This window comes from Leptosomus discolor, chromosome 4, assembly GCF_034619465.1.
Source record: "Leptosomus discolor isolate bLepDis1 chromosome 4, bLepDis1.hap2, whole genome shotgun sequence".
Lineage (NCBI taxonomy): Eukaryota > Metazoa > Chordata > Aves > Leptosomiformes > Leptosomidae > Leptosomus > Leptosomus discolor.
The window spans coordinates 82,331,239-82,353,732 of NC_141394.1; the positions used below are offsets into that span (position 1 = coordinate 82,331,239).

The 22,494-nt window shown below is 47.4% G+C and overlaps 1 protein-coding gene across 5 annotated transcripts in view; it reads left to right on the top strand.

The window, feature by feature from the left end:
* The window catches only part of EXOC6B (exocyst complex component 6B), a 306,693-nt gene that overhangs the window by 241,618 nt on the left and 42,581 nt on the right, over positions 1–22,494 (top strand). The gene's annotated exons all lie outside the window — the stretch shown is intronic.

Consider the following 22,494-nt stretch of genomic DNA (forward strand, 5'->3'; position numbering starts at 1 on the left):
GTTTTTGTTTTTTGTTTTTCTTTTAAGATGTGTGACTGAAGACCATCAGGTCTTAAGGAAAGGGAGAGGAGGGGAAACGGCGTCGGCGATTTACGCCAGAGACCTATATTTCCCCCCTCCTCCTCCTCCCTGCGCTCGAAGCCACCTCCTTATTGAGCGCTCCGGGGTCCTGGAGATGGTGGAGGTGAAAAGGGCTGGTGGGACGGGGGCGAGAAAGAAAGCCATGCCTGACCCTGGCCGGTGGAGTCCATTGTGCTCCCGTTGGCTTCTGCAGACGTGGCAGAAAGATAACTCGGCGACTCTCCCGGCTGACGCCAAGCAGGTGGTGCTAACAGAGAGAGCAGTGATGCAGAGACCGCCCGCCTCGAGGACTTTTGTTCACAGATAATGCCCGCGGAGGCGTTCTGCGAGGGCGAAGAGGCATTTGCATTCGGGCTGGGGTGGGGAGGGTACGGCTGCGTGCGCGCCCGTTTGTGTCCAGCGACTCCCCCCCGCCACCCCCTCCCCGGTCCCCTCTTCCGCAGGTGGTCCCCAGCCATGAATGACAAAGTGGCTGTTGGGGAAGGTGATTGGGGAAGGCTCCACCCAGCGGCGCCCACCTCGCGAGGGGGCCCCGTTAGAGCCAAGTTGACCGTAGCAGGTAGCGAGGCATTTGTGGGGCTTGGCAAGCCAATTTAGGGAAAAGGGCCATTCTAGCGAGTCATTTGTTTGGGGTAGAAATGGGCATTATTGATATAACTAGGCTGGGGGGAAAAAGTGAGGTGGTCCTGTCATCTCTTGGCACTGAAGATGGATGGGTAGGATAGAAAGTCTGAATGAAGTAAGACTCAATGACTGATGCTTCTCTCCTATTAAAACAATCTTTTTTTGTCCGTCGAACCCCCCTGGCTTTGTCCCTCCTGCCATCATGATGCAGTGCCTCTTGTTTTCAGGGTTGACGTAGTTTGCATTCTGAAAACTTTCGGGTGCTGAGGGTATTTCTTAAATCTGCATAATCCCTTGTATCGATGATCTCCTTACCACTGGGACTCTGATTCATGCTGGAGCTGCTTTTAACCCGTAAGGGTTTGAGAACTTCTCTGAATCCAGTTGATGTGCCGGGAGCAATCTGTCATCCCATGACCCTTCTGCGGAGCAGCAGTAAGTTTAATAACGTGGAGGCGCCGCCCGCACGTTCACATGTCGGACTTGGGCCTGCCAGTAACTTCCAAATTTGTTTGCGAAACGGTCAAAATAGCTCCACGGGAAAGGTGTGGGTTATCACTGCTGTGCGTTGACACTTTTATCTTCATTAGCTTCTTGGCACTTTATTGACTGCAGCGCGCAACGCGCTCGCAACCTCCTGGGTATAAGGAAATGTGGAGGCTTTGGTCCTTTTCCAAGCACGGAGACATGAATGCAGGGATTTTGAAGAGGAAAGCTGTGACTGTTTGAAGAATGAAATGCCTGAAAAATGCTCGGTGAGGTTCAGCTGCTCTAAGCCAGTGCGTTAGCAGTGAAATGCTTGTACGGTTCATAAGTGCAAAATGCAGCCAAATGAATTCAGCTTTGGCGAGGAGAAAGCTGAACAGTAGCCCTCTACAATTCTTCCTCCTCTGTCGAATGGTCGTCTTTGTACAGGGCATTTTCTTCTTTGTTTTGGAAGGTAGTCCCAACTTTTTTTCTTGCATTTAAAAACAAGAGCTTTTCTGGTTGTTCCGAGGAGAAAGGGGAGATGCTCTGGCCTGTTGAGTTTGAGGTGAGGACAGGCAGTCCTAGATCTTCTGGATAACAGGGATGCTTGTTGGTGCCAAGTATTGTACAGATAATGGACAACATCTCATTGCTCCAAGTAGAGAAGAATCCACGTATCACGGGCTGACTGAGATGAGCAGTGACGTGCAAAGATGGGCTAGTTCCTGGCTCCCTTGATCCTGTCCATGACCTAATCCCGTGACGTGTAATGTGTCACCAAACTCCCTCTGTGTGGTGAAGCTCCGTTGGCTGCTCTGGGGCCACCACAGCTCCAATGTTCCCACCACCGTGGTGCTTCTTGTCAGACTGCAGCTCCGGCTGCGGGGCCTGGGAGCAGGGGATAGCTGGAAGGATGGGTGGCTGAGGGTACAGCAGAGAGGTCTTTAGTTTCTTCTTCAGCTTGTTCTTTTTGGACATCTCATTCTTTCTCTTTTAAGCCGCTAAATGTTGACTTAAAGCTGCGAATGGAGAAGAAGACACCACCTGAAAGTGTTTGTGCTTTTGGCTGTTTTCTTTCACCCGGGAAGGAACGGCGGCGTAGCTGGTGAAGGGCTGTTTCCAACCTGAACTCCAGACAGGCTTCTCAAAATGTTGAAAGTAATTTTCAGGGTTATGTTTCAGGTAGGTTTATGCTTACCTTGGAGCTGTCCCGTCAATTCGTGTGGCTTTGCACGAGCTGGCAGAAGCGGTCTGGCTTGGTTATGTAGGGAGGAAAAATGACTGGGCAAAAAATGCACCAGGTAAGTAGGGAGATTAAAGAGATTTCCCCCTCCTTTCCCACTGTATTTCAGTACTAGCTGTTAGAGAGCAATTGCAGGTGAGAGAATATTTTCAAAGTAATGTGGGATGATTAAAGGAATGACCAACATTAATTCTTAGTACAATAAAATATAACATGGTGGAAAAATAGAGTGATTTGGTTTGTGTCTTGAATACAGATCCTTGTAGTGGAAAATAAGCCCTATAAAAATGTTATTGTCTGGGAGCACCAGAGTTCCTCCTTCTTCAGTGCAGCAGGCTCAAGTGTAAGATGCCTCTGTGTGTTGAAAGCCTGATCTTCCCCTTGTGCTCAAGGAAATTGGGAGCAATTCCATCACCGTATGGTGAAGAGGAAAAGAGTCAAGCCCAGAGAATCAAAATTGCTGTTTGGAGCAGACAGCAATTTAAAAAGGGACTTTTCTTCCCATGCTGGGACAATTCTAGATCCATAAATACTTGTAATGAAGTGATAAACCAAGTTACATCTCAGATCCTTCTGTAAGAGCCCTTTTATAACAAGGGGCTGACAGCGCTACTCAACTATTTCAGGCTTTACAAGGAAGCAATAGTTGCTCTTTCCCCTTAAAGGTTAAAACTTCGCTCTTACACACTCAGTGCTGTATGTTAGAAATCTGAAATAAATTTAGTTCCATAAATAACCTTGCTAAAGTGTGAAAGGCACCTAAATAATTCAGTCTTCTGCATCCTTCTTTCAAAAGTGACTTAGGCGCTTCTGTCCAAATACCAGTGAGTGTCCAAATACCACTGAAGATCTCCAGGAGCTTTCGAATCAGCCCCAAGCCTGCACATGCAATAAGTTCACTTCTCTCTCCGCAGCTTCTGGCCAGCTGGAAATGTTTTAGCTTTTCATTTTCATGGGTTTATTGTAAGAAAGTTAGTTGAAGAGGAAGGTTTTATGTTTGTCTGTGAAGTCGCTGCAATCCACAGCCATGCTGATCTCTCCTAGAAGCCAGATCGACGCTCGTGGCCGCCCGCCAAGGAAAATCTGTCTCCAGCACTCGAAGAATTTCACTCTGTGCTCTAGCTACAGAACGTCCTCGATGGATTAGAGCGCCGTACTCTAGGCCTCTCTGTCTGTCCAGCAAATTATAAATCCTGTGTGTTGAGTTTCCCCTGCAAGTGTAAACTTCAGCATCGAGGGAGATTTAGAGAAAGGCAGGCAGGAGCCTGTCTTATTGGAGGCCTGCGGACGTGCAAGGGATGAGGACAGGGAGGTTCCGCTCTTCTGCTCCACCGTTTTTTCTGGTTTACTTTATGGTTGTAACTTGATGGTGGTTATGAATTCGAACATCAGCTCTTCCAGTCCCATCAGGGAGGTTAGGACAGGCAAGTGCTGTCGTTGGGTTTGGAAGAGCTCTTCTGCTCACCGCCTGTCCAATTACACACATCTTGTGCGTCTTTTTACTGTGTTGGAAAGCCAGTTGTGGTCGTTGTGGGTTCGTGTTGGGTGCTGGCCAGCGGGGTAATGAGAGGTCTGCCTCTGATGCATTACTTTTTCCCCGTTACCCCTGATAGAGATGCTTAATGAAAGAGTGTTCCCCTTAGGAGCACGATTCCCTTCCATCCCTGCTCTGTGCCCTGTTCTTCCCTTCGTACAGATTTTCCATCTCTTCTGTATTGTTTGTGTAGTTACTGGAGGGGTTTTTTTTGTCATCTAGTAGACGAAATACAACGTTAGGCAGGAGCTTTTATCTGTATGGAATGTGCAGTTATCCTGTCTTTGTGTCCGTCTTGATTTCCCCCAATGGCTTCTGAACCTTCTGGCCTGGTTAGGTCATATTTGGTTGGTGGGCTTCAAAGATAGAACAGCCCTACACATTCTCTGAAAGCATGAGCCAAGACAGAGGAGAAAACCTGAGGTGTGAACTCACCCCTTAGACTCAACCTTGAGAGAGACCCTTGGGGAAACCTGGGTTTGTTGGTTCTGTGCTTGGTTTTAAGGAACCACCTACTCCGTTGTAGGGAACAGCAAACTGTGAGGTTACGTTGAGAGAGACAGTGATGGTGGCGTGCGTGGGTACCCAGCGTAGCTTCTCATCAAAACATCAGGTGATAAATAAGGTTTTTAAAACTCCATCTGCCTTCGTTGTTGGCTGCTTTAAAGGCACTTGGAGGCTTGGACTAGTGCAAGGTGAGCCTCTATCAAGTGAGGTGTAGCCCAGCCCTGTCTCCTACTGCTACCGTGTGGCCCAGGGCTTCCATACCCAGCCCTGGGCGGGGTGGCTGAGGGGAAGCCCTTGCAAATGTGGGCTGAAGGGCCAAGGCCCCATGAATCTTGCCTTGACATGACACTGCAGGGCTCTGGCCACCTCTCTGCTCTGTTACCTGAGGCGGTCTGACGGTAGAAAGGTGGAGAAGGTCCCTCCAAGAGCTCCGAGGCCGCACCCAGGACAGCATGCAGGTTCATTCCCACCAGGCAGGAAGCCCTGGGTTGTTTTTTTTTTTTCCCTGCAAAGTCTGATGAGATGTCTGAGGAGCGGTGTGAAAACAAGACGTTGGGTGAGCCTCGGAGCCAGTCCTGAGCCTGCTGAGAGAGGGACTGCCAGTGCCATGAGTGTGCGCTGGTGTGGAGAGAGGCTTGTTAGGTGTGAAACTGGTTTGGCTTATTTTTCCCCGCTTGTTTTGTTGGTAGATGCAACAGGAGTTGAAAATCGTATTAGAGGGAGGATCAATTAAGTTAACTATCTCAGCGAGATGTCTCCTTTTCGCATGTGCTTGCTTGCATCTCTGGAGCACGGGTTTCTGTCATAAGAGAACTTGCAGACAGAGTAGGTGCCACATTAATCGTTGGACGCAGTAAGGCAGAGATGAAAAGGTGACTCACGAGTTTCAGCTCATCTCCTTCCTTGCCAGTTGCTGCTTTCCCTCTCCAAATTGCTCTGTAGGCAGCCGCCCCCCTGGCCCGCTACCGTGCCCATCTTCAGCCTCGCAGCTCAGCTGGTTTTCCCGAACGCCCGCTGCACTGCCCTGGCTGAAGGCTGCAGCACAGGGGGCTTTTTTTTTTTTTTTTTTGAGAAATACTCTTGTACATTTTGGTTTCTGGTCGTCTTTAGTGATTAATGCCCTTTGCAGGGGGACTTTTACCATAGGAAGAGAACATTTGCGTTTTACATCTCACTTAGCGTCTCTCCTCTCCTTTTAACCGCGTCACCTTTACGCCCGTGTTTACCCTGTGTTCTGTCCTTGCTTAATAGTGCTTGTTTTAATTATTTAACCAGTGCTACCTGGCCTCTGACACGCTCTCCTCTCCAGCTCAGCGACCTGAAACCCTTCGCTGGCTTTCGAGAGTGGTCCTGCATGCCCTGCGCGCAGCCGCCTCCCAAGCGGTGTCAAGCAAAATGTGGAGTTCTGTTAATCTTTCATTGCAAATGTCATCTTCTTGTGCACTGAGGAAACAAGAGGTGTGAAAATGCATGTTCCAGTTGCAGCCTTAATTCTTAATTACCCAGCAATGATGGGTTCGAGCTAGTTTTATCATTACCCTTAAATACAGGGTTTTGCTGTTAAGATCGTATCTCCAGGCTGTTAATTACTTTTGTTGCTCCTCTCAGAGTTCCTTCCACTGATTGGTATCTTTTGGATAATGCATCCACCATTATTAATCGTGTTCATTATGGTAGTGCCTACAGGCCAACTAATAACTGCCCATTTTGCTGGGTCTTGTGCAAACACGAAGACTTGAAGAGTCTAAACAGATGATGGAGACCAGAAGAGGCAGGCTAAATGTGTCTGACTTCCAGCCGAAGACGTTATTGCCAATTAACTGGTATTTTCTTCCCTAACACTCGTGAATGTGATAACTGCTTTTCTAAGGCATCCAGAAGCCATAGCCACATCAGCTTCCCAGAAGTGGAGATACCGCCTTCATCCTCTGTCACACCTCTCTGCTTCCATAGACCCAAATTACACTGGTTTTACTAAATGCCAGATTGCCTGGGGAAACCAATTTCAAAGCTCAAATCTGGTGTTAATTTATGGTGGACCTCAGTGGTGTCTGGGCCGCTCCAGCATCATGCTGAGTTTCCTCTCAAAGTTATCTGCATGGGGTAATACAATAATTTTGTTAACAACAAAAAAGAGAGCTGTACGTTAGCTTTCTCTCTTAAGGCCTGGGTTTGTTTCCTAAATCCATCCTTGGAGTGAAATTACCTTTGAAAATGTTTGCTGTAATCACTTGGTGGAGAGTAACAGTTTGTGTAAAGTTATAGATTTATTAAGGCCTATTTAAAACTTCATGAATTTCATGAACCCGTATTGTATGAGTCGTCTACTCTTTGGAAGATGGAGTTGGCCATACCCTTCAGTTCAGGTTGGAAGCCTGCTAAGGTGAGAACACAGTACCTGTTTCACCTATGAACAAGGTGTGCCCAAGGCCTTCCGCATCTGGAGATCACATGAGGACGTGGGACCTACTTCCGTGTCATTCCTTGTGCTTCAAATGCCCCTTCGATTTCCATTAGTCAAGGTGTTTAGGTGTCTCCATCCATCTGTCTCCCACCCCATGTCTCCCTAGGAAACTTGGAAGAGGTGAAGAAATAGCAAGATAAAATGGAGGGAGTGACTTTAAGAATTAAACAAACAAAATTAACAAACAAAACCCTGCAGATGTTTAATGAGGGGCCTTTTTTGCCTTATTTCATGTTCTTAATATCACCTGATCCTTCTGCTTTGATGTTAGCACCATCCATTTTAACACCTATTGGTAACATCAGAGCAAGGTTTCTTCTTTTCTGGAAACCATTTGGACCTTGATTAAAAGCTGTCTCAGAGCAGCGATGACACATCTAAGGAGTAGCAAGAGATGGTCTGCAAGCTTTCTTGGAACCTCCTAAAGATCAGGCTGGGCTCCAATGTGCCAGGCGTGCTTTTCCAGGCACCCTGCACCTCTGGTGGTGCTCACCCTACCCAGAGCACTCATCAGGAAAGGTGCTCCATGTTGGAGACCCGTCACAGATGACAGAGAGAGGCATTTTTTCCTCCGCCCCGATGCGTCTTTATGCGAATGCCCATGGAGATGTGCTCAGACATGGATTGTTGGGCAGACATTGCCCAGGCAGCCGTGCAGGAATCACTCAGGCTGCGGCTAACCCAGTGCACCAGGAAGGACATTCCAGGGTCTTGGCCAAACCACTGTGTTTCTTGCTTGTTAGGCTCAGGGTACATTTTTTTTAAGTGCCCAAAACCCAACAGTATTTGAAAAGGGCACATTAAGTAGTTTATTTATTTTTAAATCAGTGTTAACTGTCTGACTCACAAAGGAAGGAGGCTTCAAAGTTCGTGCTGAAAATCCAAGCTGCTGCTCGCTGTGCTCTGCAGAAAGGGGATGGGGAGAGGGAAAGGCACACAAAGGCGTGAGCTCAGAGCAGATTTAGGGCCTTAACTCTGATTTTTCTTGCTTTGGTGGGTTTAAGCTAGTCTTAGTGTTACTTTAAACACGGCCTTTTGTAGTTCAATTATATTAAAATCACACGGATCCCTCGTCCGTTAGGCTGCTCGGACTTGGTCAGAATCCATCGCTCTTGATCCAGGAAGGATGTTTTGGCATGGTGAGGAATTAAAAGTGCCTGGATGCTCCCCGGAGCCTTCAAACAAAAAAGAAATCAAGAGTGCAAACATATTCTGTTAGCACTTCTCCTACACGGAGAGCGCTGCCTGTGTTTCTTTCGTTAGGGCATGGCAGTGGAAATTGTGGAGCCTGTCGACACTTTACAGACTGGAACAATAAAAACAAACAAACAAATCCCTTTTCATTGGGAGATTTTTGGGCTAGACGAAAGAAATAAAGGGAGGAAATGAGGAACTTGAAAGCGAGAAACAGACTTTTCTACCTCGTGGCTGGGTGTTAAAATTCCTCAAGATGTCACGTGAACAGTGCACCCGGCTTGTTTAGATGTTGAAATCAGAAGATGGTGACGTGGGAGATACTTGTTCTCACCTTCGTGGGTGCTTTAGCCCGACCCTTGGGGTTTGCTCGGGAACAGCGGGGCATTTTGCGCTGTGGCCGTCCCCAGGGCTGGGGTTTGGTCCCATAAGCCCCGCGCCGCAGCGTCCATCTGCTGAAGTTAACACAGAAATGAAGTTTTTCTTTCCAAGGCGGTGTGCTGAGGGCGATTCAATAAAACATTATGCCATCACTTTTTATTCCTTTCTCTTGTTTTCCTGTATATTTTCTGGTAAAACAAGCAGTGCAGCCACTCAGACGGGGACACCATGAAGAACCTCAGCGCAAGGAGACCTTGCACCAGAACTGGAACACATTTTAGTTGGGTTTTATTCCTCCAAGACTCAACTGTAGACCCTGCCTCCCCCAGAGCACCCTCAGCTCATGGTCCACCCACCCTGGAGCAGGTTGCTGTTACTTCAGATGTCTGCCACGGGGCACGAAGAGCAGGAGCTGGCCCATGCTGGTGGGAGGAGAGATCTCCTCCCCACTGTGCCCTCTAATTGCAGGAGGCTGTGAGACAGTCATCCGACTGGGGAAACGGACACCGCTGGAGTTAGAAGGCCCACTTTCACCTTTAACCTGTTGATTGAGGCAGGATTGATGGGGAACAGAGAGGGCCAGAGGTGGTTGCCCTTCACCTCGACATCCCCGCCGGTGAAACCGAATCCGCTCCAGCGATCTGTGCAGGCTTGGGAGCTGTCACTCTTGAGCCGGCAAGGAAGAGCCATCCATAAAGAAGCCTTTATGGAGCTGCCTTTCATGACATTCTAGTTTCACCGTGTGCAACGTGGGTGATTTTTTTTCCCCTGAGAGCTCTTAGGGTTGCTGTGAAAGGGAAGACTCGCTCAGCTCGGCTGCTGGGTCAGCCTGGTAGGCATCAGCTGGACCTCGGTGGGTGGTAAAGTCAGTTTTGCAGGGCAGTCTTGTCTTTGAAGCCATTGGGAAACAGGATCCCGATGCATCCGTGTAATTCTTCTCCTTGGGATTTCTCGAGTGCAGCTGGATCGCTGGGTTGTCATTTCAGAGCAAGGAAACATTAGCCCTTGGAAAGCCTATTGTGAGGTTTCGCCAGTCAAGCAGTCAGCTTTCTGAAATAACCCGCGCAAATCGCAGCGCCGCCCGCGGCTGATGAACATCTGGGGAGAGGACGTCAGGCAGGACCGGTGGCGCTTTTATCCATCAGGGTGACTCAGTCGCGAGGTGGTTGTTTGAGAAGCCTTCAGTACCCCGTATCCTTCAGGAATGACCTGGTAATTGCTTCTTAGGCAACTGGTCCCGGAGCAGCCCGTTGTCAGACTCTCCCATTGATTTTTTTCGTTTGATTTAAAGAGTACACATATGGACTAGCGTTTTTGTAGTGCTGTACGCATGGATTAAGAGGTTAAGGATTGAGATGAGGTTTGTGAGGAAAGGCGGGTGACTCTGACGTGTAGGAACCCTATGAAGGAGAGAAGACAGAGGGGAGGGGACTCGACCTCTTCATGCTTTAAGCTGAAGCAGCGGAGAGCGGTGCGGGAATGACAGCGGTACTGGAGCTTTGGAAGAAACCAGCAGAGAGGAGATGTGACATCCAAAGAGGCTGAGAATCAGGATCTTGGGACTGTGTTTTAAGATGACTTTAATATCGTGTTTCAGCCAACGATTCCTTCGTGAAGCTCGGTCACTTGAGGTTAACTTACTGCGCATCTCGCACAAAAGCATCGGTCCTTCGCAGTTGTCATTTTTATTGATGAATTGACAGCAAGGTGGCACTATATAGCAAGGAACATTACAGTATGATTTATTTCAACTTTCCTATTAGTTTCCCACCCATTCCACGATAAAAATAGTAATTTTCGTTCCTGTAGGTTCTGTTGATTCCAAGGCACGTGTGTTTGTTTTTAAACACAGCGCACTGGTTGTTGCTGTTAGATGTATGACTGGGTTATTTGCTAGGTTGGTTCTGTTACGAGAGTTTACAGAGCGCTCTGATGACAGCGGGAAGTTTTGTGCTCTTGCTCTAAATCGGTGCTTCAGCGTTTAAGTGCAGTTTTCCTCTAGAACAGGCAAGGAGTGGTACAGGTGTCTGTGGATGTCTGCTGCTGTTGTAGAAGGCCAGAGGTATCCTAGATGTCCACAGAAGACAGGTAAATAGGACACAGACGTTCAAGAGACTTGTGCCTTGCTGGAGTAGCTGCTGGTGGATGCCCTTAGGTGCCTAAAATGGCACCAGATACCTCTCTTTGGAACCTGAAGTGCTGTGTGTGACTGGGTGTATGTGTGTCAACATCTGCTGTAGTGACAGAATCGAGCTTTGGGGTAACAGCTCTGCTACTAGTAGAAATAATGGAAGATGAGGAGGGTTTTGTTCCAGCCCATGGCTTGTTGTGTTCCAGGTGTATATGCTAATGCAGCTTCAGTTTCTATCCTTGCATGTACCCGTGCAGTTTCAGGGAGCCACAAGTTGGGAACGTGGTCTCCAAAAGGCAGTTCTTTTGGAGGACCAGAGGAAATGGCCTCAGGTTGCACCAGGGGAGGTTTAGATTGGACATTAGGAAAAAGTTCTTCACCAAAAGGGTTGTCCAGCATTGGAACAGGCTGCCCAGGGCAGTGGTGGAGTCACCATCCGTGGAGATTTTTAAAAGACGGGTAGATGTGGGGCTTAGGGACATGGTTTAGTGGTGGGCTTGGTGGTGTTACGTTAACAGTTTGACTTGATGATCTTAAAGGTCTTTTCCCACCTAAATGATTCTGTGATTCTTCACGCCCGGTGTTGAAGTGAACAAACCAGAAATATCCTCAGTTGACTTTCTAGCTTTCAGGTTGACTTTGTATTCCTGCCCATTAGTAAAACAAACACTTAATCCTAGAAATGTAACAAGCTTCAACAAAGCATGAGAGATTTAACAAACGTTAGAAGCCTGGTGTGCAATTTTGACTAAATATTAGGTTGAATACCCTTATTATTGCCTGGTTTTATATGTATCCAAAATAACATGTGACTTCCAAGATAGTATGTGAGATCAGCAGAGTGCTAAGAGGGCTCTGTGTGCTACAATACATATGGAGGAAGAGAGCAATTAGGCTAATGGTCTTTAATTGGTACAGATTGAGGTGGTCTGACCACCGGCGCAGAGGAGTCACAGTTTTCTGCTGTGGGGCTTGTTGGAGGATCTGGCTGAAGGTGAAACGAGTCTTAACACACAAACAGGTTTTGCACCTGGACCTAAGAGGAGGTATGAAGGCTGAACGAAGTGAGGACAGGTTCCTTCTGGACCAGCAGGACCTCCTGAACTTTCAAGACTGTCCAGGCAACGTAGAGGAGAGTAAACAGGGGTGAGAGGAACAGTGTGTCTCTGTGTGTGGCAATGAAAACGGCCCGCCAAGGAGTTTCTGCTCTGCACGAGTGTGTGTTGATTGTGCTCTGTAACGATTCCCAGTGCATCACAGGTTGCTCGCCGTAACACCTGAGATGAGGTGAAGCTGAGTGGCTGAACTCCATTTTGCAGGCTCGACCCTTTCTCCAGTGAGAGGGACTGACATATTTCCAAGACCTATTGAGGTTCCAGCTGAGACGAGCTGTCCTCTGGAAATGGCCTTGGCGTCCCTACGGCTTCTGATGGGCCCAGGCAGAAAATGTGCATCTCACTTGGCTCAGCTGAGGTTGAGCAATGAAAGAACTGTGAAGTCTTCTCCACCTCCCGCTCCCTTTGAACTGCTAATGGCAAGACGTGAGCGCCTTTCAGACCGCGTATCTACAAAGCCTTCTGCAGGAGGCCCTTCCAACACACGCACAGAGGGTGTTGATGCCCCTCTTGTCAAAAAAAACCACGTGTTTTGTGATGGTTTTCCACCTCTGACTCTTCTGCGCTGAAGAGCAGAAACACCTGGCTGCTTCCTGCAGGGGTAAGGAGTGGGGTGGTTTCCACCATGAGCTACGTCTTCCTGCGCTTGCAGGCAGGTCAGCCCCAAAAGTGGAGGAAGAGAGCTGGGGGGAAGGGAGGCCTACGACTCCAGACGGTGTTTATTATATTTAACTGTGATCTGTTCATTTAGCACCTGTTATTGCTGGATGCTTTAACGCGTTCGTAGGCCCCGTGTCCTCTGCGGTGGGGCTGTTTTGAGATGCCAGACAAGTTCCCGCTGCAAAGGCCCATCATCAGCCTACAGTGTGTTTTCACACGGCTCTCTTGTATAATCCCTCGCTCTTTCTAATAAATCTAACAAACACGAAGCGCAGCACATATTCAGGTCCTGTGCTCATGCATATTAATCTCTCCAACCGGCTTCTCCTTCATTCATTGAAATTCTTCTTCTCTCCCAGGCCCTGCTGAAGGCACTTCCCTGGGGGATGCATTTTCGTGTAACAGCTAGCTGGCGTCAAGTCTCGCGGATCGATACTGTGCATGCTTTCAGCGTTTAAATTACCACCATGGTCTGTTGGTCTTGGCTTCGGCAAAAGAATCCCGGTGATGAAATGACACTCGATCTGGAGTTTGCCAGATAGTATAAACAAGCACATTAGTTGGACCGGATAGGCATGATAATTGCAGAGCGAGGCTGGTGCTTGAATGGATCCATTAAAGTTGGCTTCAGGGAGCTGCATCATCCTTTTAGATTGCTGCGAAGAAAAGACTGGAAAAATAGCCGTGGCTGGAAGGGCTTGCTGCAGGACGTGAAGCACCGAACCTGTTCGTAACTTTGTGTTGCTGGGCTTGTGCCGCTTGCTCGGTGCGATTCGGGCTGTTGGATCACTGGGGGATCCCCTTTTTTTTTGTGGTTCGTGCTGGAGGAGAGCTGTGGTTAAATGGGGTTACGGAGCTGTCGCTATTGAGCGACACAGAAAATGGGTAGAGATTTATGTCCTCCTATTCCAGGGCTCGTGTCCCTCATTGATCCCATCAGAGAGAAGCATCCACCTTTTTCCTTCTTTCTGACCGCTTGCAGGGGGCGAGGGTGAACTTTCTAGCTGCTTTAAGAGTTTTCCTGCTTTGGAGCCAAGCAAGTACTAGGAGTGCTGCAATTTGAAGGGGAGGTCCCTGGGAAAAGCAGGGCATAGTATGAGTTTGGAAAGGTCTGACAGAGGAGCGATGGGGAGATCTGGATGTTTATTCCCCGATACCCAGTCTCGTTGCCTGAGAAACAGCTCTGCCATGGGGAAGAAGGTTTTCAGAAGGTGTTTGAGTTATTTTGACTGAAGTTTGAGAATTCAGCTGTAGGAATATATTCACGATTTTAAGAGCTGTGGGCCAGCTCTGACATAGGAAAGAATAAATAAATAAATACTGTAATACTAGATGTTAGCTGGCCCAACTTTGTTGACCCAACTTGTGCTTACTGGATAATCTGCTGGGATCGCAACGGTTGGGTTCTGTGCGTCACCAAGAGCCTTCGTCTCGCTTGAGTAAATCCTGACTTCATTAAATAGGATAATTTAGCTCTGTGGCTTGGTTCTTGTCTTTTGTGATTAACCACTCGGTTGTGGTGGTTGGCCAGTCAAAGTTTGGGCCGTGGCTTGGTTTGATCAGACATAGAGGTTGCCGAGGTGGCACGTTTCTGGTGCATAGTAGGGAGTTTGATGTCATTTGGGATGAGATCTCTTGTGAGCAACAGATTTGTTTAATTTCTGTGATTTTTTTTTGTTTGTTTGTTTTTGTACCTTCCCATGAACTATCTGGTTCTGTCTCCCTTGGTGGGTGCTGGGCTGGGTGGGGCTGGGAGTTCCTGGCGTTGGAAATACGGGTTGTCTCGGGTGGATGCGTGTGTCTGAATTTTATTTAAAGTATGTGTATGTTTTGAGCATGGGCTGGAGCACCCGGATATGTTGAATATCATAAAGAAAAAAGAAAAAAAAAAAAAGTCTGGCTTTTGTGTTACGGGGTGTCAGCCAGCCAGACAGAGAAGGAGCAGTAGGTGTGTACCACACGGAGACTCACTTGGCACCTCCCCATCCTCCTGTTCGCAGCAGTCACATCTGCCCAAGTGGAAGAGTAAATACTCCTCCGATCTAATCACATTAAATGTTCCAGAGTGTAATACCTTAATTTGGTTGCTGACATGAGGGCTGATGGGGAAATGATGTGATAATCAGGAATGACAGCGATGGTAGATAGGAATCTTTTGTTTCAAAGATTAAGCGAACCTGGGTATGAGTGCATCGCCTTGTCGGGTGTGCCCCGTAACCAGAAATAGTCCTCACACGCTGACTCAGAGCACAAAGCCGCTCATGAAAGTTGAGTCTTTCTGCAAATGGCTTGACTTGTTCTCATCTAAAGCTGTTATCGGCCTCCGGAAGATCCAGTCCAAGGTCAGAGGCATCTGCGGTTGGGCTTGATGATCTTAAAGGTCTTTTCCGACTTAAACGATTCTATGAATTTCTGATTCTATGTGGTGCTAAGTTGTTGTGAGCCCACCATAAAGAAAGAAAAGCAACAAAAAATATAATGCATCTTTCCTTCTTTTTTTTTGTGGCAACTTGGAACCGAAGCGTACAGAGTCTGTTATTGCTCTGCTCCTCTTAATGTTTAAAATCTGGCGGGGGGAGGGAATCCTCCCTGGAATGCACACCCTATGCAGAATTTTTTCAAAAGTGTTTGAAAACAATCGCTTCTGCAGGAGTAGGAGCTAATTTGAACAGCCAGTTCTGTCCTTGAGATGTACATTCCAGGATGCCAGAGGAAAATAGCAGGCTGGAATTTGCTTCATGTTTGAGGTTAGTTTGAAAGGAGTCCGGTGCTTTTATGGAGAGTGGTTTTATATAGCAGCTCTCAGTGGAAACAGTTTGTCTTTTATATTTTTAGGTTAAGGGATTTCTTTGAGGTCAGCCTGAGTTCACACAATTTTCTCTTCTGCCTTGATGGAGGTAGGCATTATTATTTGAAATGACTGGGGTCCAAACTTGCTGTGTAACCTCTTGGGCACGTTATTCTATCTGGTTGTGGAAGCAGGTTGGTGAAATGAATGTGCACGTGTCATTTCCCAGTTTGTGGAAAAATGCGGCTTCCATTTTGTCCCCTCGAACGGGTGGAAGTTTTCCGTGAGCATCACCTGGTGTCCCAGACACGTGCTGCCTTGAAGAGGAACATTACTCACAAACTTAATTGCAGATTTTATAGTTCAGGGCATTTAATTATCCCTCTGCCTTTCAGCCACTTGCAGCTTTCTCCAGAGGGCTCTTAACAGAAGGCAGAGGAAGCTTCCAGCACAAATTTCTCTCCGATAGCATATTTTTCCTATAGATTATCCCTTAATATACATGATGAGAATGTTCTGCTCTCGTAAAGAGATAGTACAGCATGTGTGGGGCTGTGTGCATAAATATATGTGAAGTTACAGAGTTTTTCAAGAGGAAAAGGTGATGTAATGGACTGTGGAAATAATATTTTTTTGTTCTTTCTCTCATCTGATCACACTTTACGATATAAATAGTGGAAAAAGGCACAAACCCATTGAAATGTAAACCACTCCAGTAAAGCTCCCCCATCACTGCGTGCTGGGTTCAGGCAGCAAGCGGCATCCATCGGTGGTTTCCAGCACATTAACGGCAACGTCTGGAGCCATCTGTCATAGCTTGGAGGTGTCGAACCGATTCAGCAGTTCATTAGGCAAGGCCAGAAGAAAAAAATAGCCTAGAAAATCAGCATATAGACAGGAGAAGGGGAGACTGAAGAGCTGGAGGAAGCACGGTCCGTGCAGTGCTGTGATTTACTGAGTCATTCGCCATCGCACCCTGTTGTGGGGTCAGGGCAGTTCATTTACCAGCTCTGCAAGGAGATTTGGAGTTGTCTCCAGTAGGTTAAGGCATGGTCAACAGCAACACCAGCGCTTCGATAGGTGGCACCTTTCTTCTCCAAAACCACCCTCAGACATGTCCCGGCATCCTGCTTGGGAGGTGCTGTCCTGGTGGATGCCTCTCAGCTTGGTTGAAGTTCAAACGGGAGCTCTAGAGAACGGCGTTCGCTGTTTTCGGAGCTGGGTTTGAGTTTTAAATGATTTCTCCTAACAGATTGTTGCCAGCGGGATGAGTTGAAGGAACAAACGCCTGGTTTGGTCTCTGCAGCTGCCGAAGTAGCACCTGGCTGCTCATGGTGGAGCATCTGCAGAGCAGGTCTGCTCTGTGGGAACCTCCTCCACGGACCCTCTGGAGATGTTTGCCGAAAGAGTTTCTAAGCCTGAGCTGTTCGCCATCCGTGGCCACTTAGAGAACAGCAGGGCTTCATTGGTTTGCTTCTTCCAGCAACCTTACTCTGGCTGGTGTGCAGGATCTGGCCTTTTTCTTTCCACCTTTTCTTTCCCTGTTGGAAATGGGGCATTGTCTTGGCGATAGGGGGTGCAGCTGGCCAAGCACCTACATGCAGCTTATCAGGACATTGCATTTAGGGCAGTTGAAGCTCTGTTTTCATCTTCTCACCTTGTTATTAAACCCTTTTTAAACACGTCAAACTCTGGATAATGACAGCTTGATGTTTCTGCTTGGTGGTTGCGTTGTCTGAATGGATTTCTTCTCTTCTGGTGTGTTGAGAGACATGTGTCTTCACAGGCTGCTTGAACAACCAAGTTGGATATTTCTCAAATGAAGCCGATGGCACGTTTGCTGAGTGTGAGGTCTTGGGCAGGAGCTGGCCTTTATAGAGTAACTGAATTCTTGGTGACTTCTCACAGCTACGTTTGGCTTAATGGGAAACTTGAACCAGTTGAGAGCACTGGTATATTCTCCTCATTCTTGGCAGCCTCTGATACCTTTCTGCATGCGGGCATATACCTGTGAATATACGTAAATGCTCTTGTTTTGCCTTTTTTTATCACTTTCTTCTCCAAACAGATCTCCTTTCTTTGCATTAACCTTCTCATGCTCATCTTCTTCTCTCCTATTTGTAATCTGTGGTGTTTCCTGAAAAGCAGTGAGGAAGCAGATTCAGACATTCAATGAGCCGTCTTAGGGTAGGATATCTAAAATAACTCTTATTTCTTTGGAAATAAAAGATTCCAGAGCATGACCATGTGGTGTGGAAGAGTATTGGCAAGAAGGGACCCTTGGATGTCTCTGCCCCAATATCTACTGTCCAGAGCAGGGCTCATGCCAAAGGTAGACCAGGTTGGTCAGGACCTTGTCCAGAAGCTCTCTAACCTCTTTGCACCCCTTTCTCACCTCTTTCCCACTGGGAAATGTTTGGTTTTTTCCTTGTATGCCTTTGTGATTTCTCTTGTTGCAACCCGTGCTGTTGTTTCTCATCCTTTTGCTGGTCGCTTCAAGAAGGCTCTGGTTCTTTTTACTCTGTAGCTGCCTTTTAGGTTGGTACTAAAGTTATTAACCTCATAACCTTCAGCTTTCAGTCTGGGAGCAGTGTAGTCCTGAAAATGTAAATGCTTTTTAAAATTTTTTATTTAAATTTTTCTGTTAAATGAAACTAGTGGAAAATTGAAAGAATTAGAGATTTTTTTTCTGGGAGGAAACCGCCCGCCCAGATGTCACAGAAGAGTAGGATTCATCCGCCCTTTGCTTTTTGGGTTGTTTCGAGAGTTTGCATCAGCTTGGATTTTAAAAGATTTGGGAAAACATTGCAGCCCTGCTGGCTGGCCAACCTTTTCCTTCCTGGCTTGAGCGTTGCCGTGTTTCAGGATGAACCTCCACTTGGTTTACAGGTCCAAAACCCTGAAAAGTAGATTGTCAGTGTTTCTGATAGTCACTTCTTTAAAGCAGAGACTGCCCATCTCCCGGCATCCCATTGCTCCTCATCCTCGGAGGTTCCCGAAACTCTGAAGTCGGCCCCAGCAGCCCCGCTGGGATGGAAACTGAATCACGGCGCAGGAAAGTCCCGCTGTTCGAGTCACAGGAGCCGTTCACATGAGCAAAGCGCCGGCCGAAAGGCTTTGCCAAAGCCACTAATAGGATCCAGGTTTCTTGGGATTGGGGGACAGAGTTGGCGGGGACCGGCGTGGAGCGGTGTGCCGGGGCTGCAGCTCTGCCCCCCGCGCTGGCTGTCTTCTTGGCCAGAGTCCTTGTGCCTCAGTTTCCTCCTCTCCTCCATGAAAAGCTTTGATATACGTGGATGTTGAGAAAAAGCCAAGTAGTAATGGGAAAAAAATGAAGTTTTCTTTTCCTTTTCTCGCAGAAAACTGTCTTCTTGCAAACTCCTGTGGGACCTGAAGCTCCTCTTTTAAAACATACTTTAAAATTTAGGGTGGAAGAGGGTCGTTTTAGCTGTTTGCTGTCAAGAAGTAACAGCCAGTCTTGCCCCAGAAGTGTGATAGTTGGTCTGCAAAGAGTAGCAAAGACACGATTATTGCTCCTGTCAGCCTAGTCTAAATGGAAAACACGCAGACCGTGGCTGGAGCTGACAATGAGCTGAGCGATCGAGCCCTGAAACTCGGCACAGATCTCATTAATGCCATCACTTTTATTTGGATTTTTAGTCATATATTTTCCACTGTCTTTTCAAACAGCATTTTCTGCAAGTTATTGGAGCTGTCTGTGGCTAGCACTGCAACTAATGAGCCGGCTGCATCCAGCATTGCAGAAACTTGTCAAAACACACAAGTACAACTGACTCCGGCTCCCTCTTCTCAAAATTCACGGGGGCTCCGTGCACGGATGTTACAGACCGTAGCGGCTACAATAAGCTACAAATGAGATTTAGTTTTTAAAGTATATTATGCTAAGAGGATATTTATGGGGGTTTTGGCAAATGTTAGGGTTGCAACTGGATCTTTTGATGAAATCAGCTTTTTGGGGGGTGGGGAAGTATTTGGATACAGCAACCTGGCTCTTGCACAGGAGCTTGAATCTGTCTTCCATCAGTGAGACTGGAAATCACGTGTGTGATGGCATTTACTTTCTTGAGGATGTTTGTCCGTGGTGTAGCAGCAGCTGCTGCCCGTAGAGAGGCTCCCATTGAGCGCAGAGCGCCGAGCCACCCCGCAGGGTGCTGCTCTGCCCTGCGATCTCTGGATCGGCTGCAGCCTCTCATCCCTCGGAGTCGAGCCCTTGGAGCAGGATGAGCTGCTTGAGGAGCTGGAGGTGTCGAGCACCCACCCACCAGCAGTGTAAAGGGGGAAAAGCCGGGTCTGGGAGGTCGGCGAGGCTCCCAGCGTCCTTCCTCGGCTGCTCCCCTGCACAGAGGTGACGTTGAGTTCCTGCGCTCACTGCCTGCCACCCGTTTGGCTTTAAAAGAAAACGACCAAACTCCCAGTAGCGTGGTGTTTTTAAAAGTAAAGGGCAGCGCAACCGGGCTGCCTTCCAGATAAATGAACACCCTTGGAAATTACATGTTGAAAACACGTGGAAAATGGTCGATGGGTTGGATTATTTGAATTGAAGATAACGTCTCCCACCCCGCATCCTCTTGCTTTCCTCTGCTTACGCTCTCCCGTGGCTCTAGCAATGAAGAGCTTTACCGTGCTTACAACGTTTATGGAACGCACACGTTCGTTCTCCTGTGGGCTACAGCCTTTAACAACATGTTTTGGTCAGTTTTACAGTTGTTATAGTGACATAATAAAATTTTTCAAGACCGTATTAAATTACGTTTTCCGCATCGCCTTTTGCCCTGTGAAGGTGCGAACAGCAAAGAGACGACATCGAGAGCAGTTTCCTTCTGGTAGAAATGGTCCTGAAGCTGCAATTTGCTTCAACGGGTGTCTTAAAGAAGTCTGGTAGCATGTTAAAACCCAGCTCGTTCACTCTGATCTTGGAAGCTGCAAGCTTTTGCCTTAGAAGTAAATGACTGAAAGTGGGCTTGTGTCGTTCTTATGCTTTTGGTGGCCTTGATGCTCTTGTTTTCTGCTGGCTTCAATGCCCAGGGAGCTGCAACCTAAGTCATGAATGTGTTTTCAGAGGCATGGATGCTAATGTGAGCTGTGGGGGCTGCCTCACGCCTGTCTTTCCCATGTAATTTCTGAAAAAAGGGCTTAAAAAAGAAGTGGAGCAGAAGCAGAGAACATGAGTTTGCTGGGTAGTAGAGAAAGCTCTTGGTCTTCCCTGCTGGCTGGGAGTCTCAGCAGTGCTCTGCCAACACCTCTTAGCTGGACCACATCTCAAAGGGGGTTAAATACGTACACCTTCGCTTAAGCCATCCAGTTATACGATCGAACGGCATTCCCAGGGGATCAAAGCTGCGTATCATCGATTTGGTTTCAGCAAAGACGGTTTTACTTGACACCTAATCAAATGATATTTACTTGCTGCCGCTCCGACTCCGAACTGTCATCTCGTAGTTGTGTGATTTTTCACGAGCGCGGTGCCAGTGGAGTTGAGGAGACTGTGGTTTGGTTATAGCTTTAGGCTAAACTAAGCCAGATGTTACGGCCTTTATTTGAAGTCATTAGTTCTTCGCCAGTCGGTCCGCGCGCATTCCTTTCATTGCTGGAGCGCTTTGCTTTTCTGAGAATATCGCTTCTGCAGGGAATCCTGGTCATTGTTAATAAATTACTTCTGGGCATTTCAGGAAAAATTAAGTAAAGATGTAATTTACAGAAAACAAACAAGATGCTGGCTGCGTTCCCGCAGTGGATAAAGAGCCAGGGAGACCCACAGCCACCCCAGAACATGCAGTAGATCCCAAGAGCAGAAGAAATGTTGGGGGAACCTTCTTCAACCTTGTTTCCAAGAGTTTGTGCCAGGGGTAGTTGGAAGAAGAAAGGAGGGGAATTTCCATAGATGGTTTTGGGAGTTGGGAGGCTTTGCCAATTGATCCTGATGATATTGGGCAATTTGTGTCCTTGACTTTTCCACAGCTGTCGAATGGGCGTATTCTTCCTAACGTGGGACGTGAGGCTTTATTCAAGCTCATAAGTCGGCTTCTAGTTTGTAGAAAAGAGGCAATAGAGAGCTCCACAGCTACGTACAATGATAGTGAAGTACCATAATGAGGCCAGTCATTGCCAACAAGTAGCTTTTAATTTCATGATAAACATAAAAATGTGAAGAAATGGAGGGTTTCTTCTGTGAGCAGAGAACTGTGAGCTTCAGCGGTGCTCCAAACCTGCAATAGTTGCTTAAGAAAATTGCTGAAGAAGCTCATTGTTTTGTTTCATAGGAGCTGTTGGTTTGTTTCATAGGAGCTACGCTTCTGACCTTGAAAATCCAAAGCATGAGGTGTGCTCATCAGTTCTTACTGTCCCTATTACAGTGATGATGATGATGATGATGATTATCTTATAGTGCAGTTTCAGCTGTCTCTGAAAATAAAAGCTGTTGCCTGAGACGCTGCCCTCTTGGCCTCTGAATTTTGTTGGAAATGTAATGAGTTAAAAATTGCTGTGTTTTCGGTTTGTCTTAGGGCTGCAGTTCTCAGAAGTTGGTTTTAATTGTTGAATAATCTCCATGACGTTCGTGATGAGTGACAATACAGTTGCGGTGGTGGAACTGCACCGCTAAGGAATTTGGCTGCAGAAGTTACCTGCATTTCCCACAGCTGAAACCTTACCTCACTTAACTAGTATTTGGTTGTCTGGTTAAGGTTAAACCAAGAAGAAAAAGTTGAGCAAGAGTTCTGGTTTGAGCAAAAGGGGTGGATGAAGTGAAGGCTGGAATTTGCCGCAGGTCGGTCGTTTTCTCCGCGCAGTCCAGCCGAGCACCAAGATGTCCCTGTTTTGAATTAGCTTTTCCAAATAAGCGGCACCCTACGATGCCAGCGGCACGATCCAGAACCCTGGCTATCTCACATGTGTCTGCTGTAGGAACGGTTGGGTCGGTTCCTTCTTTTAAACTGGCCAAGATACGTTTTTGTGCACAAAAGAAATGTGTTCCCAGCGTTTTAAAACATCGTTCTGGGGTGGGTTTGTTGTGCTCGGTCAAGCCTGCAGCTGATCGATCGGTCGTAGGCTGAGTTGGTGGTGGAAGTGCTCCATCAAACAAGTTCAGAGTCAGGATTTACTCCCATGCAGTAAAATGGTAAGGGCCACTAAGCTGGGTTTAAGCACTCAAAAGATATACGAGCCTTGTCCTCTGGTGAGATGAGAGTTATTCCCAGTGATAAACTTTACCTGGTAGGGTACTGAACTTGTGAAGTAATTAGGAGTATTTCTATCCCAGCTTTCATTCAGCAGTGTCTCGGATC